This window comes from Procambarus clarkii, chromosome 6 (genome assembly GCF_040958095.1).
Source record: "Procambarus clarkii isolate CNS0578487 chromosome 6, FALCON_Pclarkii_2.0, whole genome shotgun sequence".
NCBI classification, from domain to species: Eukaryota; Metazoa; Arthropoda; class Malacostraca; order Decapoda; family Cambaridae; genus Procambarus; species Procambarus clarkii.
The window spans coordinates 22,980,757-23,005,472 of NC_091155.1; the positions used below are offsets into that span (position 1 = coordinate 22,980,757).

Consider the following 24,716-nt stretch of genomic DNA (forward strand, 5'->3'; position numbering starts at 1 on the left):
ATACAAAGGAGATTCGAGACCCTTTACTCTGTGCAGCGATTAGGTCATTTATAATTGGTAGTATGAGGTTCTTGCTGTCGATCTTCCAGGAGAAGTTTTCGATTGCTTGAAGAGCAGACTTTGAATCACAAAATATTATGCCTCCTCCAATGTTTTTAATGTACTGGTAGCTAGTTGTAGTGCAGCTAGTTCTGCTTGTGTGGAGGTCAGCCAGTTGTTTAACCTGACACTGACAGTCTTTGTGCAAATATTATTTCTATAAAACCTACATGCCGCTGCAGTCCGTCCATTAGAAGATTGGACTGAGCCGTCGGTAGACACAGTGCTCGTGAGATCTTAAATTCTCGATGGAGGAGGCAATTGTTTCAAGTGTGACAGCTTTGAGAAGAGCAAGATTCTCATTATCTTTCTTGGTGACAGGTGTGTATGATACTTGAATGGTGAGGTACAGATAAAGAGGAATATCAGAGACAGGTAGATTGCACTTGAAAGGAATGTTGAGTTTAATGAGATTGTAAGCATTGTTGCTCAGCCATTTATCATAAAAGGAGTGAGTTGGTATGTCGGCACCAGTCAATAGGGTGTTAACAGCACTAAATAATTTGTCTCTGAGCAATGCAGGAGATGTAGGATCTCTCATGACTTTAAGACAAAAGGTAGTGTTGACTTGCATGAGTCTCTCTAGTATGGTTGGAAGCTTCAGTTCTTCCCTCATGTTGATGATTCTTGTGCATCTTGGGGCACCAAGAATTATCCTCATGGCCTCATTCTGTACTACTTCAAGTTTGTCCAACACAGAGGAGGGGAAATTAATTAAGTGCAGAGCATTATAATCAACGAGAGATCTAACAAACATCATATAGAATACTCTAGCATATTTAATATTGATACCAATATTCTTACCAGTAAGTGTTTTCAATGGTTTTAGTCTTTCTTTTAACCTACGGTGTAGATCATTTACAATGTCACTGTTAATACCAACTCCAAGGTATTTGTGCTGCCTACACGTTTTAATGTTCTGGTTGTTGACCTTGAAAGTTATAGGACATGAGTTTTCTCTTGGGGATGGAGAACTCTGGATTTAGTTATAGAGATAACAAGACCACATTCAATGCTTTTAGCAGCGAGTGAATAAAGTAGAGCTTGCAATCTAGTTTGGGTATTTGCAACAATGCATATGTCGTCGGCATAACAGATGACGGCTTCGTCACGTAGTGTGGACATAGTTTTTTTTTATTATTAATACATGAGGTACATCTGCATAGTTAAACTGTGGGAGTAACTTCAGACTCTATGGAGAATATATTCCAATTTCATTTCTGAACATAGGCTGGCTGGCCTTCCCCAGCCAGCCTATGTTCGTCCCGTAACCCAGACCACTCCCTCTACAAATTAAGGTGAGGCTAGCCCCAAGCATCTGGCCTTTAACATTGGACAGACAAAGAGCCCATCCTCACAGCTAATCCATGACCACGAGAAACCACAGCCCCCAAACAGAGATTATTCTTAAGTTATAATGTTATTGTATTTTAAATCGTTGGTTTAAAATCTTAAAAGTGTATGCTGAAATTTTTTCTGAAAACGGAATTCTCGGCCACACTGAAATATTTTTCGAATTCCATATATCACATTATATGTTCACCATAAGAGCCACTGTCCATGTTCACCATAAGAGCCACTGTCTATGTTCACCATAAGAACCACTGTCCATGTTCACCATAAGAGCCACTATAACAGTAACAAACCATGGTATCTTTGACAGTTACCGTCCATAAAGCTGAAATGTATTCCTCTGCAGGCAGACACTGTCACTAATAGATCTGTACCAAACTGACGTCGACATTAGACTGATGACATAGGATAGGTTGCACTTGAAAGATATAAATCAACCATCTGGTGTCTCGTAGTCGCAAGGGGAAGCAGCAGAAAGTTTAGGTAATTGGAAATATTAGTCTCGAAGGAAATCAATATCAAGACCTAATGTGAGATGAGACGCCGCTCTCCAAATGTCATCTCCACCGAGCAGTTGAAAGCAAAGGCTTGCAGAAAAGTGAAATTTGCAACAACAAAAAAAGGAAACGAATAATGGAATTTCATTTCACACTTGCACTTTCACCTGTGCTCCGAGGAGAGAGGTAGCGAAGCTTTGCAGCCCGAGCCTATACCGGTATTGCTATGCAGACTCTCACCGAGCGCGTCTGTGCCCTGCACACCAATGGAGTTATGCTCGGAACGTGAAAATCAAGGTCTGGAATTCAAAGAACGTACATGCAAAAGCAATTTTGTCTTCCACAACTGCAAGAGTGGTTATCGAGCCCTGACAGGTAAATGTTCCGTAAGAAAACAAAGTTGCAGAGATGCAGACAGTTTTTAACAGTTACTAAGTTACAATTTTAAATTACTAAGTTCGAAAACAAATTATTGCGAGTGACAGAAGAGGGTACGAAGTTAGAGAACAAGTTACAGAGAAAGAACAAGCAGCGTTAAGAGAACAGGGCAGGAGAAGGCCTGAACCTGCCTGGTCTGGGACATACGCCCTCATGTTACACTCACATAATACCACAAACTAGAACGTAACAAATATGAACAAAAGTCTTAGTGCCTGGTGGAGGACCGGGCCGCGGGGACGTTGAGCCCCGAAATCATAGCAAGATGCTCTAAAATTACATATCACTTGTTACACCTTCACAAGGGTTTAGGAAGACTTAATAAATGTTGAGAGAGAGAGAGAGAGAGAGAGAGAGAGAGAGAGAGAGAGAGAGAGAGAGAGAGAGAGAGAGAGAGAGAGAGAGAGAGAGAGAGAGAGAGAGAGAGAGAGAGAGGGAGAGGGAAAGGGAGAGGGAGAAGGGGGGAGGGAGAGAGAGGGGGGGGAGCAGGTCTGTGGACCACAGGTGTTGCACACACTGGTCCATAGCACACAATATCAGGAAGATAGATGACTTGCGTCGAATAATCGGCCAATTAGCTTAATATCTATTGTGGGAAAATTACTTGGTTCAATAATGGCCAAATCCAGTCAGTTACGTCTTGGGAAAAGTTCTGAAGGAGTTACAACATGGGTAACTAAGGGCCGGTCTTGTTTAAGAAAATTTACTCTCTTTGCTAGCATGTTTTAAGCAGTTGATTGTTGACAAAGTTGCAACATTATATACCGTGACTTTACTCAAGAATTTAATATCTCTGAAAAGACCAATTAAATACACAAGTGCGCGGTATTGAAGTGGTTATCATAATTGGATTATGACAAGGACACTTCGAAGGAAACGAGGGTACGCATCAATGGAGTTAAGTGCCAGTGGCAAACTGTTGTTAGTCTTTCGTTAGTTGTTAGTTGGCGTGCCCCGGCCCTCTGTCCCGGTGTTATATATCCCATATGATATCGGTTATCACATATCAGACATATGTATTATATATGTACAGTGTGGCGTACATATATATATATATATATATATATATATATATATATATATATATATATATATATATATATATATATATATATATATATATATATATATATATATATATATCGTGGAAATAAGCATTTCATTCACTTAGACACTAGGAGACTCGAACCGTCTATCCCACAGTGCGAGGCGGAAGCTTTGCCACTGAGCTGTTTGGGAGGCCTAATAGGATAGATTTCAGAGGCACCAACCACTGTCCAACTGAAAATTTATACTTTCCCCGCCTCAAGCTTTTTTAAAGCACATTGGTGTTAGTGATCCACACTCGCGTCATATACATTATCACCAACACTATCGTGGACATATTAACGTTTCCACGAATATTTCAACTCTGGAAGCTATGAGGAGGAAGTTGTCATAAAACAAATCAAAACAAAATTTGCAAATGTTAAATATAAGGTAAAATTAGTGTTAGCATTAAGATGACTAATGTCATTGCCCCTCATGTTAGACCCGTTTAGGTCACGTTGTTCAGGTTTAGGCGCCACACTGTAGGCTGGACAGAGAAATGTGCAGCGATTGATGGCAAAATTAATTCCTGGAATTATTACTTTTACTTACGAAGAAAGATTAAAAAATAACATAATTTACATGTTCCTTTTCCAGTTACCTCCTCAGTTTTCCACCTCTCCCAGCCACCACCTCTCCCAGCCACCACCTCTCCCAGCCACCACCTCTCCCAGCCACCACCACTCCCAGCCACCACCTCTCCCAGCCACCACCTCTCCCAGCCACCACCACTCCCAGCCACCACCTCTCCCAGCCACCACCTCTCCCAGCCACCACCTCTCCCAGCCACCACCTCTCCCAGCCACCACCACTCCCAGCCACCACCACTCCCAGCCACCACCTCTCCCAGCCACCACCTCTCCCAGCCACCACCTCTCCCAGCCACCACCACTCCCAGCCACCACCTCCCCCAGCCACCACCTCTCCCAGCCACCACCTCCCCCAGCCACCACCACTCCCAGCCACCACCTCTCCCAGCCACCACCTCTCCCAGCCACCACCTCTCCCAGCCACCACCACTCCCAGCCACCACCTCTCCCAGCCACCACCTCTCCCAGCCACCACCTCTCCCAGCCACCACCACTCCCAGCCACCACCTCCCCCAGCCACCACCTCTCCCAGCCACCACCTCTCCCAGCCACCACCTCCCCCAGCCACCACCTCTCCCAGCCACCACCTCTCCCAGTCACCACCTCTCCCAGCCACCACCTCTCCCAGCCACCACCACTCCCAGCCACCACCTCCCCCAGCCACCACCTCTCCCAGCCACCACCTCTCCCAGCCACCACCTCTCCCAGCCACCACCTCTCCCAGCCACCACCTCTCCCAGCCACCACCTCTCCCAGCCACCACCTCTACTACCCAATTCTCCTGGCAGACACTGGGTCTGACAAGCACCTCCTCCGCCACTCCACTCCCCCGTGTCACAAGCTAACCTTCAGTGCTCGCTTATATGCATATAGTTTTTATACCCCCCCCCTCCTGGCTTGATGGTCTCTCCTGGCTGTAGTTGTGTTGTTACTTCTGCAGGAGACCGAGGGTTCACACCTCCGGGGAGTTGAGTACTCCTGCATCGCTCCGGTATTGATGGTTCCGACATCACTCGGCAATGTTGAATGGATTTCTCTCTCTGTCTCTCTCCCCAGAGTGCATGCAGCTGCACTTTCGCTAAGCACTCTCTGGCTTTTATCACCTGTCGTCCTCGGTGTTCATGTCGTCCTCCTTCGCCTATCGGACTGCCCATACTTCAATCCGGTTGCCTGTGTTCCCTCATCTCTATCGTGCAGGTCGGGGCTCAATCCCCGACCGTCCAAGTGGTTGGGCACCATTCCTGAACTCCCCTGTCCCCATCCTACATCCTTATCCTGACTCTTTCCAAGTGCTATATAGTCCTAATGGCTTGGCGGTTTTCCCCCCCCTGACAGTTCTCTTGCCTTCCCATCTCTATTGTTATGATAACAGGAACCCCTTCTATACCTCCTACTCCTGCCCCTTACTTTACCCGAGCTCTGTCTCAACCCAAGCACCAGGTGGCGCATTACCCTATTTTAATGTCAAGGGGCGATATAAAGGGCAAAAACGGACTTATTGCTTGACAATTATCAGGGGAAGTGTTTCCCCTATTAGATCAGTTCTGATCAGTATTCCTCCCAAACTTATTTAATAATTTCCCAATTTAATTGGCAAACATTGGCAATGTTTACATGTATGGAATTAATAGTCAAAATGTTACGAAAGATCGCTAAACATATTTAATATTTTTATGGTATTCAACTGCTGTACATAGAGATTACTTTGTTGATATTATTTACCTCTTTTAGTAAGGTTAAGGAAATCAATAGTATGTGTTTTATTGCTGTTAATAAGATTACCTGGATTTGTTAAATGATTTATGCAGGTAACTATTCTGGAAGTTCTTGTGTCCCGGCATTATTGTAGTCGCAACTAGTCTAATGGCAGTGGTTTGTGTACACTTAATGGCAGTGGTTTGTGTACACTTATTGACAGTGGTTTGTGTACACTTAATGACAGTGGTTTGTGTACACTTAATGGCAGTGGTTTGTGTACACTTAATAGCAGTGGTTTGTGTACATTTAATGACAGTGGTTTGTGTACACTTAATGGCAGTGGTTTGTGTACACTTAATGACAGTGGTTTGTGTACACTTAATGACAGTGGTTTGTGTACACTTAATGGCAGTGGTTTGTGTACACTTAATGGCAGTGGTTTGTGTACACTTAATGGCAGTGGTTTGTGTACACTTAATGGCAGTGGTTTGTGTACACTTAATGACAGTGGTTTGTGTACACTTAATAGCAGTAGTTTGTGTACATTTGACCAGACTAGTGTTGCTATTTTTCATACCGTAGTCTTCCAGCAAACACAAAGACAAGTGAACGATAACCTGGGTACAAAAGTGGTATTCTAAGCGTGCCGTGTACTAGCAATTTCAAAACTGTATGATACAGCAGAGAGAAGCCAGAACTCTTGCTGAGTTCCGTAGTGGTCAAGGCTCGGTGCTTTCTCCTGATACTTTTATTTGCTTCTTTTGAGATATATACAAGAGTTCTTACATTCTTGTACTTGACTCCTTCCCGTCTTGCCTGTATTTGTGCAACACTGCAACATAGGAATGCGAGAACGCTGCAGCGAGACTGAACGCTGTTTTAAGGCACTGCACAGCAGAGCACAACACTGCACCTGCATGCAATCAGGTAACGTTGCACTAATACCATCCTGTGTTCTTTTCACTACGCTAAAAGCTGCCGTGTAAATGAAACAGATGAATGATTTACCAACAATGGAATCCTACCCCCCCCCCTTCCCCTCCAATCCCCCCCCCCCCAACTCCCCCCCTCGTGTTGCAAGTTTTTAATGTAAATGCTTTTGTGTTCGTATGTTATGTATATTTGTATGTGGTATGTTTGTATGAGAACCTGGGCGTTAACATACGACAGCTCGTCCCTGTAAATTAATGGTATTTCCCCTGGAAGAGGATAAACCAAAAATCAGTACAAAATGAACTTTATACAATAGTCATTTTTGAACGTGAAAAAACATATGGGTGTATCAATTCATTTAAACCCATGCATGATGGAAGATGAGAGCCTCCGTGGCTCACACAGAAGAACAAACTGCCAGTTACTGTGGACCAAACCACACACCAGACGATTAGGAGACGACGACGACGACGTTTCGACTTGATAATGATCCAAGACGGACCGGAACGTCTTCGTCTGTTCGTCTTCTGATGTGTGGTTTGGTCATCAGTAATTCAGCCACGTTATTGTGACTTATCGTCTGCAAACAGCCAATTACAAAACAAGTGTGTTTAATGACGTCACCACTAAAATCACCTGATATTGGCCTTCAACCACTAAGGGGACTCTTACGACCCAGTTATTATATATGACCCATAACTTGCATTTACTTGTGCAGGATATAACTGTTATACTTATTGTTACATATATACCATGATGGCTTTAGTATTGTCGAGTACCTGTAGGTGTAGTTCACTCTGGAGTGTAAATTTAATGTGGAGAACACACGCTTGGCATCACCAGTCATAACCAACGCTTCATAACAGATGAACAGATAACAGAGTTCACATGAACACAGTGCCAGTTGAACAACGGCATCGTGTGAACACCATTCGTCTAATTAAAATATTATTATTAATATATATATATATATATATATATATATATATATATATATATATAGAAAAATGTTTGTGGTTAATTATTAAATACAGAAATATTTGTATTATATATAGCCACCAGTTACGCTCAGCATATAAGGAAAATGTTGTTTAATGTTGACAAATTGAGAAGTCTGAGGAACAGCGTAATCAGATATCGACTGAAGCTTAGCGTACAAGCTGAAGCTGAGTGTGTAAAATAAAAGATCCAGCAGTCATGATTAGTTCCAGCAGCGCAGCTATGTTATTTTTCAGCTTTATCTCGCCCGTGTTAAGCCCGTTCACGTTATACAGCTTGTTCTCCTCCGCCGTATTGTTGTAAAGTTAATCCTGGCTGTTAGACCTCTCCCATGGGATGAGGTTAGGCAACATTCATCTTCCTTTCCATATACAATGTGAGGTACAGTGGATTATATAACCTTGATCTTGGTGATCATGAGTATGTGATCTTGGTGTGGTCCAGGGGGACTGATGCCACCACCAGGCAGTATACCACACCACCACCAGGCAGTATACCACACCACCACCAGGCAGTATACAACACCACCACCAGGCAGTATACCACGCCACCACCAGGCAGTATACCACGCCACCACCAGGCAGTATACAACACCACCACCAGGCAGTATACCACGCCACCACCAGGCAGTATACCACGCCACCACCAGGCAGTATACCACGCCAGGTACCCAGAGTCAGTACCAGAGACAAGGTAAAAATACACCAACCACCACCTCGTAAAGTTTATAAAATATTCCCGAATTAAAACCGTAGACGCAAAATACAGTCTCCTGCCTGTGACACTGTTGGGGGGGGGGGGGGGTGAGACGCACGCACATACACACACGCACGCACACGCACAGTTGATTGACACTTGAGAGGCGGGACCAGAAAGCCACAGCTCAACCCCCACAAGGACAACTAGATGAATACACACACACCTACACATTATACATGAGGCGTGTAGTGTTGTGATCATACATGTCATCTTGTCTTTGTAATCATACATGTCATCTTGTCTTTGTAATCATACATGTCATCTTGTCTTTGTAATCATACATGTCATCTTGTCTTTGTAATCATACATGTCATCTTGTCTTTGTAATTATACATGTCATCTTGTCTGTGTAATCATACATGTCATCTTGTCTTTGTAATCATACATGTCATCTTGTCTTTGTAATCATACATGTCATCTTGTCTTTGTAATTATACATGTCATCTTGTCTGTGTAATCATACATGTCATCTTGTCTTTGTAATCATACATGTCATCTTGTCTTTGTAATCATACATGTCATCTTGTCTTGGCAATCATACATGTCATCTTGTCTTTGTAATTATACATGTCATCTTGTCTTTGTAATCATACATGTCATCTTGTCTTTGTAATCATACATGTCATCTTGTCTTGGCAATCATACACGCCTCTTGATCACCGTTGCAAGACTGTCCACCTCGTCACCTACAGCAATATGCAACTCTTCTCTCACGATTACAAACATTGCTGTATCTGAAATTTACATAATTGCTAAAATATTCGTAATGTTGGAATATTCGTAAATCCTCCTACTTTTCACGAATATTTATTGTATCTAGAATTTACATAATGGGAATATATATATACGGGATAATTTATACTAACCAAAACTATTTTCCTGCATTTGGAATTTGCATACTATGAAAACATTGGAAATAATTTGTTTGTTCAGAGTGATAATCCTGTTCTTGTAATGTTGTCTTTGCCTGTTAAATGTAATTGTTGTATGTAGTTTAATATAGTTGTGTCTATGTCGGTGGTTATTTTAGATTACTGTGTGTGTGTGTGTACTCACCTAATTGTGCTTGCGGGGGTTGAGCTTTGGCTCTTTGGTTCTGTGTGTATGTGTGTGTGTGTGTGTGTGTGTGTGTGTGTGTGTGTGTGTGTGTGTGTGTGTGTGTGTGTGTGTGTGTGTGTGTGTGTGTGTGTGTGTGTGTTTGGGCACTCAGGAAACTGAGTGCCCAAATGAGCCACAGAAATATTAGAAAAAACGTTTTTAGTGTCAGAGTGGTTGACAAATGGAATGCATTAGAAAGTGATGTAGTGGAGACTGACTCCATACACAGTTTCAAGTGTAGATATGATAGAGCCCAATAGGCTCAGGAACCTGTACACCTGCTGATTGACGGTTGAGAGGCGGGACCAAAGAGCCAGAGCTCAACCCCCGCAAACACAACTAGGTGAGTACAACTAGGTGAGTACACACACACACACACACACACACACGCGCGAAGCAGCCCGTAACAGCTGTCTAACTCCCAGGTACCTATTTACTGTTAGGTGAACAGAAGCATCAGGGTAAAAGAAACTCTGACCATTTGTTTCCACCTCCGCCGGGAATCTAACTTGGGTCATTAGGACTACGACTCTCAATCGCTGTCAACTCAGCCACGAGTGCGGGACCTCAAACGAGGCCCCGTTTCTGTGTATGCATGTGTGTGAGTGCGTGCGTGCGTGCTTGCGAGTCCCTATTTATACTTACTTTTTTCTACTTTTGAAATGATAAATTCAAGTTGGAATCAACAACCTGTTCAAAGTGTTCATTCCTGCCCTCTAGTTCTAGTGATATTTACAGCAATACTCAGACTTACCTAAGGCGTGTGTCTTCTGTCCCGACCCTTTATTTCCTCCCGAAGGTGCACAAGGAGAAGCAGGCAGACTCGGATTCATGGAGGGAGTGAAGGATTATCAGGGGAAAGCGCCAAGGTAATACGACTATATAGCACTGGGTAGGGGTCAGGATAAGGATTTGGGATGGAACGGGGGGAAGGAATGGTGCCTAACAACTTGGACGGTCGGGAATTGAACGCCGACCTGCATAAAGCGAGCTTTCGCTCTACCGTCCAGCCCAAGTGGTTGGACATGGTAAGGTGGCTAAGTTACACGACCAAGACCACACCGGTGGACCAGGTGTGTCGGGCCTTCTGCCCCTCCTAGACGTACTCCAGCGTCACAGGCAACAGGACCACGCCACAGTCTCTCCAAAAAATAGAAGTGGGAGATGGATCTCCCATTTTCAAGTCGACAATCGACTTGAGAATGGTCCAGGACGGACCGATACGTCGTCGTCCCTTCACCTTCTAGTGTGTGGTTTGGTCAACATACTTTAGCCACGTTATTGTGACTCATCGCCTGCAAGTGGTCAGAATGTTCTCACTGAACGGTGAAACACTGCAGAGCAGTATTCCAGGAGCTGAAGACTCCAAAGATCTGGTTTCAGCTTTTCTCATAGACGGAGACCGCAAGAGGAGTGACTTGCGGACAGCAGGAGTATGCAGGCCCCCAACTAAACAACTCCTAAAAGCATGTCTCCTGCGCAGTATAGAAGCTGGGTTATTAACGGTGAAGAACCATCTTTTCAGAAAGATCAAAGACACAGCGAAATGAGCCTCACTGACTGTAGCTATGATCGAGATTTTTATGCACTCAGTGTTCGAAAATAATCGGATACAATACACCCCATCTCCTCTAAATATATTACAGATACTGTACATCGATGACGTTTTCGGGATGGCAAGAGTAGGCGGCACTGAACTTCCTCAGGTGTTAACATAGCCTGTTCACCTAAACACTCGTGATGGTGATTGAGCTTCAAATACAACTGGACAAACCATGGAACTAGCTGACAGGAAATTTCACAGATTTTCCAGTAGTTAATACAACAAACCATAGGTTGACAAATTGCCTTCACGAGACACCAACTGTGCGGAAAGAATAAAAAGAGCACAGCGCATAGGTTCAGATCCTCGCCACGACTCTACTGATTTTCTCACTCATACATCACGTTACTGTGACCCCTCTGTGCAGCGGCTCTGCTTTTGTTGGCCAATATAATTTATAGTTTTTTTTACGATTTTTAGGTTGTTGGGCTAATTTTTTTTCATGTGGATGGGATGTGTAGTTGTGAGTGTGTACGTACCAGTGACTACGGGGAAGTGAGGTGTAGCTCCTGGTCCCCCGCCTGCTGGCACTGTTGTACCTCTGGGGTTATAATCTAAGTCTTAACATTCTGTTTTATTTGTTAAACCTGGTCTTAAATTATCGACAAAGACTTTGAACTTGAGAATGGTGGTATTATAACGCAACGGATACAACAAGGGCAGTAGGCGGGGCATAGTGACCTTGACCTCACTTCCCCGCTGTCACTGTCAGGTAAGTACTGACCTTTGTATCAAGGGAATGAGCACATTTCGTGATCTTCAAAAATTGTGTATATCCTGTCCTCGCTTACTTTTCTTGTCCCATTTAGCACCAGAGCTTGCATTAATAGCCACCTGGTGACGGTGGACCGAGAGGTCAGTGGTGAAGGTCAAGAGGACGAAGGTCAGGGGGGGAGGACGAATGATAATAGGATGAAGGTCAGAGGTCATGTATCGTACCAGTTCTAAGGACCTCGACAAGACATCCTATCCCCCGAGAAGGGGAATTATACAGTATTATGTGTCATCAAGGGACTAGAGGCCTCCAGCTGACCTCGTCCCAATCGTTCACCACCCAGTATGATGCTGAATCATGTGGTGATGGAGCGTGTGTGTGTGTGTGTGTGTGTGTGTGTGTGTGTGTGTGTGTGTGTGTGTGTGTGTGTGTGTGTGTGGGTGGGTGGGTGGGTGGGTGGGTGGGTGGGTAGGTGGGTGTGTGTATGTGTGTGTGTGTGTGTGTGTGTGTGTGTGTGTGTGTGTGTGTGTGTGTGTGTGTGTGTGTGTATGTGTGTGTGTGTGTGTGTGTGTGGAGGAGAGCAGGCCGGGGTGTGGAGAGCCGAGGCACCCGCCGCCCCTGCACCCCGTCCGGCTGATGAACGCCATCGTTCACACCCCCGCGTGACAGGAATTAATTTCCCATTTGATTTTTGCCAGATTCAGAATAGACTGGAATGGATTTTTGTGCGAGGGTGGTGGAAGTATGTGGAGTGGCTGTGTGACTTTGTGACTCGCTGCTGGATAGGATTCATGTAAACAAGAGTACATGGCCAGACAATACTCGCCTCACTCAAATACAAAGGCTTGTCTGCCAGTCAATACTATTTTCCCTTTACTATTGCCTCGGCCTGTCGGGGTGCGTTCACCATATGGTCACACTCAATATTACAACTCATTCAGATTTACATTGTCCAAAGATGCAGCTTGTGGTAATTCAGTGTTAGAGGTGCCAGTAAGCGGAATGGGTTAGACGAACACGTTGACCCATTATGCCCTATGAGCCTTCACCACGGCACCAAACTCCAAAGATAATGAATGTATTATCCACTCTTTTCCCAATTTCATTCAAGAACACCTTATTGTTATTAAAATATATAATTATCACAAATGACATCGAATATTTCATGAATATCCTGTTTGAAGAGGCACCAGAGTCGCGAGGAGGGTGGTGTGTGGTGGGGGGGGGGGGGGGGGGGAAGTGAGGTGACATGTTTCCTTCCCGAAGATTCTACGGCCATCAATGGCTTTTCTAATTACAAAAAAAAAAACATAGCGACTGTGTCCTCAGAGGTATAACCTTCCATCCGAAAACTTAATCTCTAGTTGAGCAGATGTTAAAACAGCCAGAGGGGGGGGGGGACCCGCCAAACTGACTGGAAACATCCAGGATGTCAACCGCAGTAGAAGGGTTAAGCTAGAAATATTTTGAAAGACAACCCTTAGAAGCGTGCACTTGAGCCTGTAAGCACATATAGGTAACAAGCCGGGTAGAGCGAAGCTGCAAGGAGCCAGCGTGTCTCGGTTGTTATAGCGACAGCAAAGGAAACATGAAGGAACAATTCACTTTTATTCACGATCAATTTCTAAGATTTGATTCAGCAGCGTACATCAATTTGGGATAACGCGGTGGCACGTATTTGTTTACACTTGCAAGATAACAGAGAGTGCAAGCCACTTGCCAGATACAGAGTAAGATAGATTGTATGTCATGATTTTGTTTACATCACCAGTAAAAAACTAGTAGATAAAATTTGAGATTTACAAGAATTAAACTGGACATGTTTTGTCTAGCCGAAACAAAATCAAAAATTAAATGTTGCAAGGTGCTACTCGCGAAGCCTGTTGATCCGTAATGTTCAGAACACCACAACCTCCTCCCTGTCCGCCAGATTTTCTCATTGATATATATCACGTTAATATGACTTCTGTGTGATTATTATTATTACTATAACACGGTCGTCTCAAATCGATTCTCACAATCGACTTGAGAATGGTCCAGGACGGACCGAAACGTCGTCGTCCCTTCACCTTCTAGTGTGTGGTCTGGTCAACATACTTTAGCCACGTTATTGTGACTCATCGCCTGCGTAACCGCGTATATATACACCCGAAACACTATGTACAGAGCGCAACAACTCCTGTATATACCGTTTGGGGAAATACAACAAGGAAATCAGTATTCTAGAGGGGCGAGAGGAGAGTTTTTCTGCCTCAACTGTGAAGAAGGAAGATTGAGTGGTCCCATTTCAGCCTCTACGGTCGTATTGCTTTTGTTGTGTCCTGAGACTTGTTTCCAACATGTCCTCAGGCTAGGCTTGTTCAAGCTGCGGGCGATCCACTCAACACATTAATCAGTTTTAACGTATTGCGTATTAATATAGGTTTGTTCTCATATATATATATTATTATTATTATTATTATTATTATTATTATTATTATTATTATTATTATTATTATATAATAACGTTCTATTTATAATTAGGCCTTTAGTTAGTTAGTTTAATTCATTTATTATGCACAAGTTAGGCGTAGGTTACGTTTGGTGTTTAGGATCTTTTGGCGATTATTTGTATTTGTAGTACGTGGGTGAAGCATTGACAGCGTTGTGGCTCGAACAAAAGTCGTCAGTGAAGCACTTGTTCCGGATGTGTTCCAACGAAATCAGTTGTGAGTCGTGTGTAAACCGTTTTTCATTCATAAACAGGGAAGTTTGGCGGGTGCATGGAATGGACTTTGGCCTTTATTCACGACGACGGGCTGTGTGTGGGGGGGGGGAAGACGGCTGCCGCTTTATCGAGCCAGGCTTGAGAACGAGTTGGCGGCTCACAACTGATTACGTTCGAATTTCTCTTAACTACTCTACTCTCTTTCTGTGTTCGACTCGCACCGTTCTAAATCGTTCATCCATGTAGAGCAACTACAAATAATTGTCAATTGAGCTAAATCACCTCACCTATGCTAGGCCTAACTATACACATTATATTTTATTCATATTTTATACTCGAGATAGTATCGTATTTGGTTACTTATTACGATAACATTTACGAATACGTCTGTCGGGTCGACCAGTTGCCAGAGTAGTGAGAGTTGCCAGAGTAGTGAGAGTTGCCAGAGTAGTGAGAGTTGCCAGAGTAGTGAGAGTTGCCAGAGTAGTGAGAGTTGCCAGAGTAGTGAGAGTTGCCAGAGTAGTGAGAGTTGCCAGAGTAGTGAGAGTTGCCAGAGTAGTGAGAGTTGCCAGAGTAGTAAGAGTTGCCAGAGTAGTAAGAGTTGCCAGAGTAGTGAGAGTTGCCAGAGTAGTAAGAGTTGCCAGAGTAGTAAGAGTTGCCAGAGTAGTGAGAGTTGCCAGAGTAGTGAGAGTTACCAGAGTAGTGAGAGTTGCCAGAGTAGTGAGAGTTGCCAGAGTAGTAAGAGTTGCCAGAGTAGTAAGAGTTGCCAGAGTAGTGAGAGTTGCCAGAGTAGTAAGAGTTGCCAGAGTAGTAAGAGTTGCCAGAGTAGTGAGAGTTGACAGAACTCTCAGTTGTAACATGATATCTTATTAATGGGGGGGAGGGGGTCAAACTTTTGTTCACCCTGTACATTAATCGGGCGTCGTAACGGGGTCGTTGACCCCTAAAGGCCTGACCTATTTTCGCTAATTATCTTTTGAAACTACAGGGGCTCCCTGTTGCGCACCCCCCCCCCCATATCTCTCTCTCTCTCTCTCTCTCTCTCTCTCTCTCTCTCTCTCTCTCTCTCTCTCTCTCTCTCTCTCTCTCTCTCTCTCTCTCTCTCTCTCTCTCTCTCTCTCTCTCTCTCTCTCTCTCTCGTGTAACTTCAGGGTATAGGGAAGGGAACTATCAGGAGAAAGCGCCAAGCCATCACGACTATATATAGTCGAGATTATTTTGCTCAAGATCTACGATAACAAATAATATATAACACAAAATCGCATTCATAATTAATTATTATGCAATGTATACAGGATGGGACACCCGGGGTCGACCCCTAAATGGTTGCGCCTTTTAAGGGTTCTGAGCCCCCGGCATGTAAATATATCATCAGAATACTGAATGTTAAAAGTTTACTGAGGCTAGCCACAAGCATCTGGCCTTCAAACAGATAAAAAGACACCAAATTTATAGATATAAATTTACACAACAAGTGTTCACGTTCAGTTATTCTTAAGAAGCCTGGCCCTGCCCCTTGTAACCTAAGAAATGTAACTCAGTTCGTGATAGGTTCATAAATAAGCAAATTACTCAGCACACTAATTGAGCATCTTGCTCAATACAATAAATGAACAATTAGGCTGAGCACAGTTACTGAGCAGCGAACCCTGCACTGTGAGCTAGACAAGAGCGGAGCGTGGGTGTGGCGGCATAGCCAGACACACCCGGACAATTCGAGCACAGAGGATGGTTTAATTATATTGGAATGGTAAAAAGATTATTTCATACGAGCGGCAGTGTCTGTTTGGCTGCTTATTCTGCGTGGGGTGAACTTTTGGACCAAATGGACAGTTTGACAACTCTGCTGCTGTTGCTGCTGCTGCTGTCATTGCTACTGGTGCTGTTGTTGCTACTGGAGCTGTTGTTGTTGCTGCTAATGCTGCTGGTGCTGCTGTGGCTGTTGTTGTGGCTGCTGCTGATGGTGGTAGTGCTTCTTGTTGCTGTGGCTGGTGCTGCTGTTACTCTATGGTGTTGCCATTGTTGCTACTGCTGCTGTCGTTGGTGCTCCTGCTGTTCTTGTTACTGGCGTTGCTGGTGATGTGGTCCAGCTTGAACTATCCTAATTGTAGCACATTCGTACATGGCGGGCGGCGATAGTGTGCGCTGATTCATCATGCAAACACGGCACACCGCCTGTGGAACAGGGTTCATTGACTCATTACACCCAGAGATAAAATGGATGTGTAGCTTTTGGGGAATTGGTGTTTGCATGTGTGTGTGTGTGTGTGTGTGTGTGTGTGTGTGTGTGTGTGTGTGTGTGTGTGTGTGTGTGTGTGTGTGTGTGTGTGTGTGTGTGTGTGTGTGTGTGTGTGTGTGTAATCGTCTATCTGTGCTTACGAGGGAGGGTTGGGCTTCGAGTCTACGGTCTCGCCTACTCAAGTTAAAATTGAATTGCGTAATAATTCCCAACCCTTGGATTATGTCGTGTGTGTGAGGGTACTCGCCAGTCTGTACCCACCTATGTGTGCCTGCATGGGCGAGATCCATCTCTTGGAGCCCGTCTTTCCAGCTGCATGCTGTCTAGTGCAGAGACTCCTAGCCTAACTTTACCACATCTTCAGAAAACATATATTCATAAATCTGTGGAAAGTATCACTCGCAACACAGCAAGAGTGCACAGCGCCACTCACGGGAGGAGGGGGGGGGGGGGAGGGAAAGTACATTAGGGGTTCTTAAGCGAGACAATTAATTTAGTTTACACGGGAGACATCTCCCGTCACACAGGGTGCAGTCGCACCTCCACAGATCTTCAGTATCATCTATTGATACTGGTAATGGCTCAAAAGGGCCACCACTTACGGGCTATTCATGCCCATGCCACCTTTTGGGTGGCTTAATGTTTATCAATCAATCAATCGAGACAATTAAGCAAGTCCCAGCTGTGTCTGGGCACAAGTGACAGGATGAACAACCCAGCGGGTTTTCTTCCTATTGGGGAGTGTTGTACATGTTGCTATGGCAGTGTGTCCATTCAGGATTTGACTGAATGATGAATATTAAGCCATCCAGGAGGTGGCACGGGCATGAATAAGTGGTAGGTGACTCACAGGATGAGTGGCGCTGACCTATAAACTCACCCCTCGGGGCCAAAATAAAAAAAATTAACGCCATAAAGAAGAGCTGGCCTCCCAAGGTACTGATGAGTCATGAGTGTGAGAGGCCCTCACCTGCCTTCCCTCAGACACGCCTCAGTCGTCTACCAGCCGTGTCATCACTTCCCGGGGGAGTAGATTGTTGTCATCCCCCCCCCCCACTCTCTCCTTCCACCCCCCCCCCCCGCCACTCTCTCCTTCCACCCCCCCCCCCCTCGCCTGAAGGACAGGGGGGTTGCGTGTAGATGGTCACGGCTTAGAATGGGTCATCAGTCCTGCTGTGGCGACTTCTATTGTCTTATGGGTATTTGAATTCACCTGAGAGCCACTGTCTCTAGTGGCTTCGACGGGATAGGAAGCCAGCGACTTGTCAAACGTCCCTCCATTGTGTTCCAACTGCCTCTTATTGCTTCACCCACGTAGTGCTAATGTAAGTAATTTACAGTTGAACCAAAACACGTGACCTAACTTATCCCAGACCTAACTAGGAATAAAATTATAATATGATGTTGACCAAACCACACACTAGAAAGTGAAGGGACGACGACGTTTGGTCAACATACTAAACATACCGGTTTGGTCAACATACTTCAGCCACGTTATTGTGACTCATTGTCTCCTTATAATATGATAGTATGAAGATGCCTTGGAGGAGCATCACCTGAGAAGGAGTCCAGTGTAACGTTGATAACTTGAGCATCTTGTGAGCACCATAGTCTTTCCTCAGGAGCAGTGGTCATATTATATTTGAATTTTGAATTCTCACAAACAACAAGTACGCAGCGTAAATATATATTTACCGTTGTGCATCCATCAACTCCCGCGGACAACAAATGTCTCCATTCAATTTTAGCTTCTTCACTTTTTCTCCATCGGAACACAAAACCAAAATTGTGTGTTCGTTTGAGTTCGACACTCAAACGAACACACAGTGACAGGACTGATTGACGTGACACCGAACAGATGTCTGGGTGGCCTAACAGCTGCTGACACCTGTTATGAAATGGTCGCTGCCTTTGACAACAGCCCCCCGGATCATACATTAAATACATGAATATTCCCTGTTTTTAATTTAAGCCTCCCTGAAACATTCTGTCATTTTACGGGGGGGGGGAAGGGGGGGGGGGGGGAAGGGGGGAGGTGGGGGGGGGGCGGATTTGTGTGTGTCGGTCGGCGCTCCGTGTTACCATTCTCTGCACTGGACTGCAATATATGTTGGTTAGACTTCCCGTTCTTGCTCTCTAAGGTATATACTCTATTAACGTCAAGTCAAATTCTCCTCGCAATAGTAACGAGCTGCTTTTTTCATCTGTCATGTGTGGCAACACTGGCCTCAACACTGGTGTCATGTGTGGCAACATTTGCCTCATCACTGGTGTCATGTGTGGCAACATTTGCCTCATCACTGTTGTCATGTGTGGCAACATTTGCCTCATCACTGGTGTCATGTGTGGCAACATTTGCCTCATCACTGGTGTCATGTGTGTCAACATTTGCCTCATCACTGGTGTCATGTGTGGCAACACTGGCCTCATCACTGGTGTCATGTGTGGCAACACTGGCCTCATCACTGGTGTCATGTGTGGCAACATTTGCCTCATCACTGGTGTCATGTGTGGCAACACTGGCCTCATCACTGGTGTCATGTGTGGCAACACTGGCCTCATCACTGGTGTCATGTGTGGCAACATTTGCCTCATCACTGGTGTCATGTGTGGCAACACTGGCCTCATCACTGGTGTCATGTGTGGCAACACTGGCCTCAACACTGGTGTCATGTGTGGCAACATTTGCCTCATCACTGGTGTCATGTGTGGCAACATTTGCCTCATCACTGTTGTCATGTGTGGCAACATTTGCCTCATCACTGGTGTCATGTGTGGCAACATTTGCCTCATCACTGGTGTCATGTGTGGCAACATTTGCCTCATCACTGGTGTCATGTGTGGCAACATTTGCCTCATCACTGGAGAAAGAATAAAATCGGGATTCTATTTCCTGGTGATATAATTTTATCCAGGTCGTTGGGGATGCCATCTGGGTAACTAGAGTCCGTCGGCAGATCCCGGCTCGCCTTCATAAGATGTGATCCAATCAGCAGGGACCTCGATTCCCTGATAGCAGAACCATTTTTCCATTATCATAAAGAGACCGCGTGATGTATGCTGGAGTCGTTTACATCCCTCTGCGAGGGTATCTTCTCTTCCCACTCCAGCGATTTGTTAATTCAGTGAGATTATATTGTGTTTTGATAATCAGAAGAATCTTTCACAGCATCTTTTCGGGACAAATTCGTAGCACAAGTGGATATTAAATAGTTTTGATAGCGGTCGTTAGACTGGAATTTGTTACAGTAATTATCGTAATCAAGAGTGTTTTTCATAAAACTTAATCGTTAACTTCTCTTATCTTTTTCTTTTAAGAATGACGGGTTGTGGCATTTCTGCATCCAGCACAGGCGCATGGGCTCTCCTCTTGTGCAGGGTGGCCATGGGCGGCGGCGACCTTGTTTTAATAATACGTCATTCAATACTGCAGTTCCCACAGGCACTACCTTCATACTCCTCCGTCTTCGGACAAGTCCCACGTATTTATGGTGCTGCCTTAAAGTTTGTGGTTCTCCGTGGAGGAGTGGAGGCGTGTACTGCTGCACCAGTGTGGCCACCAGCCCCCGACCTCCTGACACGCATTCTTTATCGTGCATTCATTTGTGTCTTAACCTCTTTCCTTTTATCATTCTTTACATTTTATCCTTTAACAAGACTTCCTGCAATAAAAGTAATTTATATATCCTTCTTACCACCATTACCCGCACCTTCCAGCTCCAGCCGACAGCTTACGGCCCCCACAACTCCTCCTTTATTCACCATCAAGTGTGAGGACGCAAGCACGACAACTGGATGGGCTCGGGGCCACGTCCCTGGGGCGGCCAGGGGGGCTGGGTTTAGCCCCATCGTGTAGGCTCAATATTTTCTTATATGTAACAAGTTCACACAAATTAAATTGCTTGGCTTTAGAGATTGATGTGGTCTAGTTTTTGAACCCATTTTGCTCTTAAAGACTGTTGATAACACATTAACTATGTAACCCGCTTATGGAGACTGTAACTAGCTTAGCTAAATTCATTTTTGGGTTAAGTTCTTGAGCCCATTATGTTGCAGCCAAGTAAAAAACAAATGGAGTGTAGGAGAGCCCGAGGGACGGCACCCCTGCCTCGCCGCCTCCGTTCCTCTCCTCTTCCCCGGCAGCTCATCCACACTGGAAGCTCTCCACATTACTCTTCACACTAGTGCTCTATCTTGTGATCACGCTAGTTTCCTTACCATATTGGCATTGTTCACTTGTGCATGCTGGCATCCAACCCGTCTCATTAATACACTCGCGTTAAAAGCAATTTACAGAATTCCAGCTTTTTCACGTTTCTTTCCTTCGGCCAATTGAATTAGGAGAATGAATCTGGTATTTGGCAAATGTGCTGCAACATAAAGCCATCAATTCACAAATGGTTATTCTTTAGAGGTTGGAGCCGGTCCCGCGTTCTTGCCGAGGACAATGTCTTGGTTTCCAGTGAGGTCCTTTGTTAGATATCCAACCCGTCGGCTCCCTTTGATGCGGTATTCTTCCCTAGAAGTGCATGTCGTTTGCAACAATCTTCTCTCTCTCTCTCTCTCTCTGTCTCTCTGTCTCTCTCTCTCTCTCTCTCTGTCTCTGTCTCTGTCTCTCTCTCTCTCTCTCTCTCTCTCTCTCTCTCTCTCTCTCTCTCTCTCTCTCTCTCTCTCTCTCTCTCTCTCTCTCTCTCTCTCTCTCTCTCTCTCTCTCTCTCTCTCTCTCTCTCTCTCTCTCTCTCTCTCTCTCACTCTCTCTCTCTCAGAATGAGAAATGAGAGTAAATAAGTGATTCTTTACTGTTATTTGTCGGTAATTATGGCTTCATTTGTCTTGTGTGTGACACATACTAAATAAGAAAAACAGAGACCGAACCAGGTAACCCTCGGTGTTTGATGGACAGTTCACCAGATTTATCTTAGCCTCACATCCCTCTGAATATAAATTACATTTATTTTTAACTTTAATCATTTTAATTTTATTTTTTACACAGGTGGGGCACCGGAACAGGTGTGACTCCTGTTAAGAGCGTGAGAGCTTTCCCTTCCCATAGCTCACGGTAAGCCTTACCCACTATAGTTTTCCCTGGAGCACGACCCACCGATCGTTTAACAACCGGGTACCCAATTAGTGCTGGGTGAACAGAGGCAATCAGTTAAGGATTGGCGCCTAGTCAATCCTCTCCGGCTAGGATTCGAACCCAGACAAATCGCTGGTGAGGCGATGTGTCTTAACGCGGTGTACAGCACTGTGGTGGGCGATGAGCCGTGGTGAATGTACAGCCAGGCCAGCCATGGCGTGTGTAAGTGAGCGAGGCTTGCCACAGCTCTTGGTGATTGCCTTTGAATTGCCACCAAGTGCCATCATAACGGAATTTATATGACCCGAGTTGTAAATTTGTGTATTGGATGGTGGCAGAAACTGGAGTCGATGTTGGCAGGGATTGACATGGATGGTGTACGGGGTCTAACGTGGCTGGTGGCAGGGAATGACTTGCATGGTGGCAGGGAATACCTTGGATGGTGGCAGGGAATACCTTGGATGGTGGCAGGGAATACCTTGGATGGTGGCAGGAAATAACTTGGATGGTGGCAAGGAATTTACGTGGATAGTGGCAGGCACATGCATGGTTGTGGCTGAAGCAGGTGACGGGGAAGCCCAAGAATCGCACAATATCATTATCCTCATCTCAGATTTTAAACTCTAACAGTAACTCACCGGATGAGTGTAGCTGTTACGAAGAGTGTAGTTCTCACAAGGAGTGTAGCTCTTATGAAGTGCATCTCTTGATCTCTTTATGTAGTGTAACAACAACACAAAAATGCGTCTCATGCTAGAGTGCAGCTTGACATGAAAGCTTCAGCCCCTCGTTCACCAGCATTTTATCTTTATTGCCGGAATTTTCTTCCTCTGCGGGAATCCTTCCAGGGCGCCATGCCTGTGCTGAGGAATGGTGACTCCCGCGGGGATAATACGGACCGATTCCTGATAAGCTCAGCCAACCTCGCCTCTGCCTCCCTGTGATTCATTTACTCAAAATGTATTTCAGATTGAATTCACAGTGACCAGGATCCTCTAGTTTGCATTTAGATTACCTGCCTTGCATGCTTGCCTTGTTTATTGGACGCCTCTTGCTTGTACGCAGGCGGGGAAGTGGTCTTTGTGTGATGTTTCCCATGTTGCAGGTACTGGCAACACTGATAAGACCCGGGTGGCTGGTGCTAGGCTACATTGATAAGATCCGGGAGGCTGGTTCTCGTAACATTGACAAGACCCAGGTGGCTAGTTCTGGCTATATTGATAAGTCCCAGGTGGCTTGTGTTGGTTACACTGGTAAGACCCAGGTGGCTTGTGTTGGTTATACTGGTAAGACCCAGGTGGCTTGTGTTGGTTACACTGGTAAGACCCAGGTGGCTTGTGTTGGTTACACTGGTAAGACCCAGGTGGCTTGTGTTGGTTATACTGGTAAGACCCAGGTGGCTTGTGTTGGTTATACTGGTAAGACCCAGGTGGCTTGTGTTGGTTATACTGGTAAGACCCAGGTGGCTTGTGTTGGTTATACTGGTAAGACCCAGGTGGCTTGTGTTGGTTATACTGGTAAGACCCAGGTGGCTTGTGTTGGTTATACTGGTAAGACCCAGGTGGCTTGTGTTGGTTACACTGGTAAGACCCAGGTGGCTTGTGTTGGTTATACTGGTAAGACCCAGGTGGCTTGTGTTGGTTACACTGGTTAGACCCTGGTGGCTTGTGTTGGTTACACTGATATTGGGTTGGATTCTATTATACTTTGATGTTTACTTTTATATTGGGGTGCATTCTGCAATGCAGTATTGTGGTGAATTCTCTTATAATGATGTGTATTCTCGTATACTGGAGGGTATTCTTCTAGACTATTTGGGTGTGTTCTGTACTCTGGTATTAGGCCATAGTTATCTATAATGAGATTTATTCTTTCACAGCCGGAAGCATTTGGGGGGAAGGGAGGCTCAGGAGCTGGGCATACCACACCCAGAGAGAAAGGAATAGGAGGTGAAGACGGAACCCAGGTGGAATTCACCAACACCTCCAAATAAAAGGTGGTCCTTGTTTGGTTCCTAAAAGAAGACGGGCCAACTCCAGAGCATCCAACCATAAACAAGGCCACGAGCGCTGAAGGTGGGCCAGAAGATAATACCTCACTCCACACTGAAGCAAGAGAACGGCTTCTGGCCAAGCAAGAACGCCCCGCCTCCCTCCGCCCAAGAAAACAACTCACCGGCTACTTCAAGACCCATAACCATCACCATAACCATGATGGACAGGATATGGCACTTTCAATCCACCTCGTTCCCCCAACCATATTCTTTATTTCTAGAATTTCAACTCTCCATCAACCCGTCCTCGACTCAAGTCCATTACATCCAGCGGTCGACCCCACAGACGCATTCATAAATTTTAATATGCTGTTCATTCAAAACGGGAATTTTCTCAAGTATAAATTAATATTATAATATATTAGCATATTGTGCATATATAGGCATAGGTTAGGTGTTTAGGTTCTGTTGGCGATTATTTGTATTTGTAGTACGTGGGTGAAGCATTTATAGCGTTGTGATTCGAACAAAATTCGTCAGTGAAACACTTGTTCCGGATATGTTCGAACGTCAGCAGTTGTGAGTCGTGTGTAAACCGCTTTTTCATTCATAAACAGGGGGTTTGGCGGGTGCATGGAATCACTTTTGGATCTTTGTTTGGAGGACGGGCTGGTTTATGAGTGAAAAACTGTTTACACACGACTCACAACAGATGACGTTCGAACGCTTCCAGAACAAGTGCTTCACTGACGAATTTTGTTCGAACCACAACGATATAAGGATGCAGCCCGTCCTCCAAACAAAGATCCAAAAGTGATTCCATGCT

General features: G+C 45.0%; 1 long non-coding RNA gene across 1 annotated transcript in view; it reads left to right on the top strand.

The window, feature by feature from the left end:
- LOC138354979 (uncharacterized) overlaps positions 1-24,716 on the top strand; it is a 188,170-nt gene extending 163,454 nt beyond the window's left edge. Inside the window, exon 3 of the long non-coding RNA XR_011223800.1 lies at positions 23,777-24,716. This is a non-coding gene — a long non-coding RNA (uncharacterized lncRNA). The remainder of the gene's footprint in view (positions 1-23,776) is intronic.